Here is an 8,375-nt window from a genome sequence, read left to right on the forward strand (position 1 = left end):
GTATGGAATACGCTCCCAGAGGAGGTAGTTGAGGCAGGTACTATCACAATGTGTAAAAAACATTTGGACAGATACATGTACAGGAAAGGTTTAGAGAGATGTGGGCCAACACAGGCGGGTGGCACTAGTGTGGATGGGACATGTTGGTCGGCATGGCCAAGTTGTGCTGAAGGGCTTATTTCCACGCTGTGTGACTCAATGAAAGAGTGTTTCATTGTCATATGTACCAAAAAGGAACAATGACATTCTTACTTGCTGCAGCAGCACACCAGGTTTGTACTGTAAATGCAACACTCAATAGATAATAAAAAAAATAAAATAAACGTTCAATAAATAAAAACGTAATATAGTTCTAAAAAGCACAAAAAGCCCAAAATCCCTAGTGCAACCCGGGCAGTTTAATTTAGTTTAGTTTAGTGAAACAGCACGGAAGCAGGCCCTTCGGCTCACCAAGTTAGCGCCGACCCGCGATCCCCACACACTCACACTATCGTACACACACTAGGGACAATTAAAAAATTTACCAAAGCAAATTAACCTACAAACCTGTACATCTTTGGAGTGTGGGATGAAACCGGAGCACCCGGAGAAAAGCCACGCAGGTCATGGGGAGAACGGACAAGCTTCATACTGACAGCACCCGTAGTCAGGATCAAACCCGGGTCTCTGGTATTGAAAGGCAGCAATTAACTTTGATTGGACTTTACTGGCTTTATCTTGCACTGACCATTATTCATGTTATTCCCTTTATCATGTATCTTACACCATGGATGGCTCGATTATAATCATATATTGTCTTTCCGCTGACTGGTTACACAGGAAAAAGCTTTTCACTGTACATCAGTAAACGTGTCAATAAACTAAACTCAAACTCAAACGCTCTGAGACTGCATGCAAGAGTTCTGGCGCTATGTTCAAAGTCCAGTCGATCTCCTAGAGCGGCGCCCGATCTACTAAAACTACCTCTTTGATGCAACAAAAATAACTTTGTTACATTACAAAAACAAGTCATTGACAAAAACAAGTCAGAGCTCCAGTGCTCTGTTACTTTCCTTATATATGCTGTCAACACATTAAGTTGCATATTTACAATTTGCCCCACAGCAATGCTACTTGACTATTCTCTTCACAGATGCCATGTTACGTCAGACTTATTATCACAAATATTTCCACCCAGCAGTGAAAGTTCAAACCTGACCTCTTGGCTTTCAAACTGAAGTAATTATGTTGGGCCCGAACCAGTCTCATGGACAGAAGAGACACATAAAGCTAAAATCTGTATTTAACATTCAATGTGAAGTGGAAGAATACAGAAACAACAGTTTCTCTGATGCTCCTGCTTTCTCCCACACTCCAAAGACGTACAGGTTTGTAGGTTAATTGACCTTGATAAAGATAGTAAATTATCCCTCAAGTGTAGGATGGTGCTAATGTACCGGGTGATCGCTGGTTTGTGCGTACTCCGTGGACCGAAGGGACTGTTTTCACACTGAATCTTTAAACTAAATACCCGGGAGAAAACCTACACGGTCTCAGGGAGAATGTACAAAGTCCTTACAGATAGCACCCGTAGTCAGATTGAACGCTGACCTCCAGCGCTGTAAGGCAGCAACTCTACCACTGCGGTACTGTGCCACCATAACTGTTGTTGTTATGGGGTTAAAGAATTTGCGAATATATACTCATGGAGTTTCATAGAAATGACAGCGAAGAGACTGAAAATGAACCCGACAGGTGGTGATTAAATTCCACACAAGCCTCCTCCTCCCACTTTGTCAGTACATCCTTCCATCCTCTTACATGTTTATCTAACTCTGCATAAGTGCATCTGTGCTATTGTGTTCAATTTGGGATGCAGCTTTCCGCATTCAAACTATTCTCTGGATACATTTCACATTGCAATTACTAGTAACTGTCTTATATGGACTTGAGTGCCTGGGTTATAGGGAGATGTTGAGCAGGCTAGGACTTTATTCCTCGGGAGCGCAGGAGGATGAGGGGGCGATCTTATAGAGGTGTACATGATCATAAGAGTAATATATAGGGTAAACACACACAGTCTTTTACCTGGAATATGGGAATCGAGAACCAGATAAGTTGAGGGGGGAGAGCCTGAGGGGAAATCTTTTTACACAAAGGGGGGTGGGTGTATGGAACGGGCTGCTGGAAGAGGTAGTTGAGGCATGTACTATCACAATGTTTGTGAAACCTTAGGACAAATATATGGAAATGTCAGGTTTAGAGGGATTTGGGCCAAACTCAGGAAGGTGGAATTAATGCAGATGGGGCACGTTGGTCACCGCGGGCAAGTTGAGCAGAAGGGCCTGTTTCCACGTTGTATGACTCGATGACTCTATGGATGGTGGAACTGACTGTAGGGCTGGGAGAGGAAAGAAAGCTGGAAGAGAGGAGAGGCAGGGTAGAGCATGGCAGGTTGGAGGCAAGGGGTGCTTTTGATAAGTAGACTGTTGTTAAAATGCGAGAGATTAAAACAGAGAAAGAGTGAAACAGACTGATTGAAAAGTTGCAAATTGTGAAGCCAGAGGAAGGAATGTGGGTGGAGGGGGAGGGAGAGGGGGAGAGATAGGTGCCAGTTGGGGCAGAAGGGAGTGGAGAAAAGGGGGGCTGTGGGAGAGAAAGAAAGAACACCCCCACCCCCCGCACCTTTATCCAACTAATACCTGCCACGCTTTGTCCTGACTTTCCTCTCTCCCAGGCTTCACCCTCCTCCCCACCATTAATCTGAAGAAGGGACCCGACACGAAACGTTACCTATCCATGTTCTCCAGAGATGCTGACTTACTCCAGCACTTTATGCCCTTTTCTGTAAACCAGCATCTGCAGTTCCTTCTTTCTGTTATATGATTGACTGGTTGATTGATTGAAAGATACAGGATGGAAACAGGTCCTTCAGCCCACTGACCACTGATCGCCCATTCACTTGCATTCTGTGTTATCCCACTTTCGCATCCACTCCCTACACAATTTAATTGTGTTTGTAAATTAAGAGGTGATTTAACCTCCAAACCTGTTCATCCTTGGGATGTGGGAGGAAACCGGAGCACCCGGTGGAAGCCCACGCGGTCATAGGGAGAACGTGCAAACTCCACGTCGACAGCACCCAAGGACAGGATCAAACCCGGATCACTGGTGCTGTGAGGCAGCGGCTCTACCAGCTGCACCACTATCCCACTATGCCGCCCTTGAATTGTGCATTTGTCTATTAAAAACTGAGCCTCGACAGCTTGATTGCTGTGTTATAATTCAGTGCATCACCGCTTCATCCCACAAAGCAGAGAGTGGGTGTAAAAGCAGAAAACCTGATTGTATGAGTTGTTCTGGTGATGTTGCTAATCTGGCTGGAAAGGATAGAGGCTGGAATTGATTTGAATAATAATTTTTCCTCATTTCCCGCATTAATGACCATTCAATTGGAATCCTCCTGCCATTTTGACCTGCTACCAACGTGTAATTATGTCACATCTGTCACCACACAGATATACTGTGAGAATCTAAAACACCTCAAGTGAGCTGAGTGATTTTTTCCCCTATGCATCTGTTTTGCAAACCAGTGGAAACCTCTAATTTTAATCTTAAATTATCCCAAAAAAGAATAAAGAATCGTCGAGAGCGAGGAGGGTGGCCAAGACCTACCTGACAAGGGGGGCCGCTGAGAACTAATGGGGACTAATGAAGGAGGAACCTGTGCTGGGGGGCTACCGAGAATGAAGGGGTGCCCAGTGTGTGGGAGGGCCGCTGAGAACTGGTGGGGGTGAGGGGAATTGGCGGGAGCCCTGAAAATGAAGGGGAGCCCTGAGTGGGGGCTGCCAAGAATGAAGGGGGATGCGGGGGGGGGGGAGGGGGGGGGGGATAGGGTGGAGCGCCTAGATCAAAGGTGGACACAGTGGGGCGAGGCGGGGGGTAAGGGGGGCTGCTGCCACGTGTGGCGGCAGGGGACTTTGCCGAGCTTTTGTAACTTTTCTTCTAAGTCAAAACATGGCAAGACTTGAGCAACACTTGCTTGGGTGAGGTCTGCTGTATGATTTTACCCGGGATGTACACAAAACAAAACATTTCACTGTACCTAGGTACACGTGACAACAAAGTATCATTGAATTTTCCCTTTTCAGTTAAACTACTTGGTTTCATATTAAGTTTAACACTGTTCCCCAGTGAGTGGTTAACTTTGAATGCCAATATAAGGGGTTTACTGGATTACGAATAACTTGAATTTATAGGCCAGGCTTTAAGGTGAGGGGGGTAAAGTGGAAAGAAGATGTGCAGGGCCAAATTGTATCCACAGAGGGTGGTAGGTGCATGGAACATGCTGCCAGAGTTGGCAATGGATGCAGATATGATAACAGCGTTCAAGAGGCATTTGGAAAAGCACATGGATATGTAGGAAATGCAGGGAGTTTGTACGTTCTCCCCGTGATCACATGGGCTTCCCCGAGAGCTCCAGTTTCCTCCCACACTCGAAAGATGTACAGGTTTGTAGGTTAATTGGCTTCGGTAAAATTGTAAATTGTCCCGAGTGTGCGTCGGATAGCACTCGTGTATGGGATGATTGCTGGTTGGCGCAGACTCAGTGGGCTGAAGGACCTGTTTCCACGCAGTATCAATAAAGTCTAAATCAAACTCTATATTCCAAGACCAACCCATGACATTGAGTGGTCGTTTCACTGCCCTGAGCCAAGCCTGTCCATGTTCTCCAGAGATGCTGCCTGACCCGCTGAGTTACTCACGCACATTGTGTCTATCTTTACTGATTTAACAAATTGGCATTGATTTCTTACTCAATAGCTGGCCGTGTCTGCTTGACGTTAGTTTAGAAGGGCCTGTTTCCACACTGTATCTGATATCTAAAGCCTGAAGTCTAAAAGTCTAAAGAATCCCTGGAAAATGCATTGGGTGTGTTAGAAGCACGTTGAAACCCTCTTGAAATTGATTCAATTGATCGTTACCGCATTGATTCTCAGAACTCAGGGCAGCACGGTGGTGCTGTGGTAGAGTTGCTGCCTCACAGCGCCAGAGGCCTGAGTTCAATCCTGACTACAGGTGTTGTCTGTATGTTTGTACGCTCTCCCTGTGACCACATGGGTGCTCCGGTTTCTTCCCACACTCCAATGACATACAGGTTTGTAAGTTTAATTAACTTCAGTAAGTTTGTAAATTTGTAGGATAGTGCTAGTGTACGAGGAGATCGCTGGTTGAAGTGGAGTTGGTGGGTCCGAAGGGCCTGTTTCCGCACTATCTATAAAGTAAAGTAAAAGATCATGTGCAGGCAGATGATATTAGTTTATCTTGAGATCATGTTCGGCATGGATATTGTGGGTCAAAGGACCTGTACAGGTGCTGCACTGTTCAATGTTCTATGTTTGGGAAGCAACATCACATGGGTGACGATAGAAACCAGATAATCCTGGACAAACCAGTTCTTTATCATCAGCTCAAACCTCAAACTTGAGATTTTCCAATTACTTCAGATGTTAGGCTTCTGGGATACAGCACGGAAACTGGCCCTTTGCCCCATCGAGTCTGTGCCAACCATCAATCACCCTGTACACCAGCACTATGCTACACACTGGGGACAATTTATAATTTACAGAAGCCAACTAACCTATAAACCTGTACGCCTTTGGAATGTGGCGAGAAACCGGAGCACCCAGAGATAACCCACGCAGGCCACGGGGAGACCATACAAACTCTGTACAGACAGAAGCCGTAGTCAGGATCAAACCCGGGTCACTGGCACAGTAAGGCAGCAACTGTACCGCTGCGCCACCGTGCCATAAACTCTGCTCTCTTAAACAAACCTGGAACTTCTTCCCTATATCTCTCCACCTCTCGCATTCCTCTTTTGGATATTCATCAGATCTATTCCTACGCACAAGCTTTTGGTCATGTGTCCTGATATCGCCTGTAAATCAGCATGAAGTATTGACTAATAAAGCTATTGTGGAATGCCCTCAACCACTTTAAAGGTAATTCATCAACGCAAGTCATCATTGTTGACAAGACTGCGGCAACAAATGAGAATTAATTTTAAAACAATCTCAATTCTATTTCTCTTTAGCTCACATACCAGCCTGTGAATCATTCTATCAATAATCTTAACATCAAAGATGACAACCTATCTGAGTATTGATAGCAATCATTCCTTCAGGGACACATTAAAGCTGGCTACAACACACACACATCTCCCTCCATTCAATTCATTAACGAAGCTTGTGAATAGCTGAGACCCCAGAAATGATCACTGAGTGAAAGTCCCAACCAATAATCTATAATCCCCAGTTCTCTTCTCGAATGCTGTTCTCCCTTCAATGCTCTATCCCAGCTAATATACAAACCAACAATTCCACTAAGCTCTTACATATTGCAGCACCTGACTGAATACTTTCTGAAAACCCAAATATACTACATCTACTGGTCACCCTTTATTCAGCCTTAGAATTCTCACTGAATTCTAATATATTTAAGATGTACACACAAAATGCTGAAGCAGCTCAGCGGGTCAGGCAGCATCTCTGGAGAAAAGGAATAGGTAAGGTGGTCAGAATCCTTTTTCAGATCCAATTAGTCTGAAGAAGGGTCCTGTCCCAAGATAGAAACATAGAAACATAGAAAATAGGTGCAGGAGGAGGCCATTCGGCCCTTCGAGCCAACACCGCCATTCATTGAGATCATGGCTGATCGTCCCCAATCAATAACCCGTGCCTGCCTTCTCCCCATATCCCTTGATTCCACTAGCCCCTAGAGCTCTATCTAACTCTCTCTTAAATCCATCCAGTGACTTGGCCTCCACTGTGGTCTCTGGCAGGGAATTCCACAAATTCACAACGCTCTGGGTGAAAACGTTTTTTCTCACCTCAGTCTTAAATGGTTTCCCCTTTATACTAAGACTGTGGCCCCTGGTTCTGGACTCGCCCAACATTGGGAACATTTTTCCTGCATCTAACTTGTCCAGTCCTTTTATAATTTTATATGTTTCTATAAGTTCCCCCCTCACCCTTCTAAACTCCAGTGAACATAAGCCTAGTCTTTTCAATCTATCCTCATATAACAGTCCCGCCATCCTAGGGATCAATCTCGTGAACCTACGCTGCACTGCCTCAATCACAAGGATGTACTTCCTCAAATTCGAGACTGAAACTGGACACAATACTTCAGATGTGGTCCCACCAGAGCCCTATACAACTGTGGAAGAACCTCTTTACTCCTATACAGAAATCTTCTTGTTATGAAGGCCAACATTCCATTAGCTTTCTTCATTGCTGTACCTGCACGCCAACTGGTGTACAAGGACACCCAGGTCTCGCTGTACCTCCCCCTTACCTAGCCTAACCCCATTGAGATAATAATCTGCCCCCTTGTTTTTGCCGCCAAAGTGGATAACCTCACATTTGTCTATATTATACTGCATCTGACACGCATCTGCCCAATCACTCAACCTGTCCAGGTCACCATGCAACCTCCTAACATCCTCTTCACAGTTCATACTGCCACCCAGCTTTGTGTCATCCGCAAACGTGCTAGTGTTGCTCATAATTCCCTCTTCCAAATCATTAATATATATGGTAACAGTTGCGGCCCCAACACCGAGCCTTGCGGCACTCCACTCGCCACTGCCTGCCATTCTGAAAAGGGCTCGTTCACTCCTACTCTTTGCTTCCTGTCTGCCAACCAATTTTCTATCCACGTCAACACCCTACCCCCAATACCATGTGCTCTAATTTTAGCCACCAGTCTCCCGTGCGGGACCATATCAAAGGCATTCTGAAAGTCTAGATACACTACAACCACTGGCACCCCTTCATCCATTTTACTTGTCACATCCTCAAAAAACTCCAGAAGATTAGTAAAGCATGATTTCCCTTTCATAAATCCATGTTGACTTGGACTAATCCTTTTACTGCTATCCAAATGCCCCATTATTATCTCTTTAATAATTGACTCCAGCATATTTCCCACCACCGAAGTCAGGCTAACTGGTCTGTAATTCCCCGTTTTCTCTCTCGCTCCTTTCTTGAAAAGTGGGATAATGTTAGCTATCCTCCAATCCACAGGAACTGATCCTGAATCGATCGAACATTGGAAAATAATCACCAATGCGTCCACTATTTCTAGAGCCACCTCCCTGAGGACCCTGGGATGCAGACCATCAGGCCCAGAGGATTTATCATCCTTCAGTCCCATTAGCCTACCCTATACTATTTCTCGCCTAATGAAAATTTCTTCAGTTCCTCTACCCACTTAGATCCTCTGTCCTCCAGTGAAGACAGATCCAAAGTACCTGTTCAACTCTTCTCCCATTTCCTTGTGACCCATAATAATTTCACCCGTGTGTGCCTTCAAGGAACCCACATTTGACT

At 45.1% G+C, this 8,375-nt stretch overlaps 1 long non-coding RNA gene across 1 annotated transcript in view; it reads left to right on the plus strand.

Annotated features, from left to right (window-relative positions):
• The window catches only part of LOC116978785, a 19,367-nt gene extending 12,720 nt beyond the window's left edge, over window positions 1-6,647 (plus strand). The window contains exons 2-3 of the long non-coding RNA XR_004413550.1: window positions 34-37; window positions 6,635-6,647. This is a non-coding gene — a long non-coding RNA (uncharacterized LOC116978785). The remainder of the gene's footprint in view (window positions 1-33; window positions 38-6,634) is intronic.
• The last annotated feature ends 1,728 nt before the right edge of the window (window positions 6,648-8,375 follow it).

This window comes from Amblyraja radiata, chromosome 11, assembly GCF_010909765.2.
Source record: "Amblyraja radiata isolate CabotCenter1 chromosome 11, sAmbRad1.1.pri, whole genome shotgun sequence".
NCBI lineage: Eukaryota > Metazoa > Chordata > Chondrichthyes > Rajiformes > Rajidae > Amblyraja > Amblyraja radiata.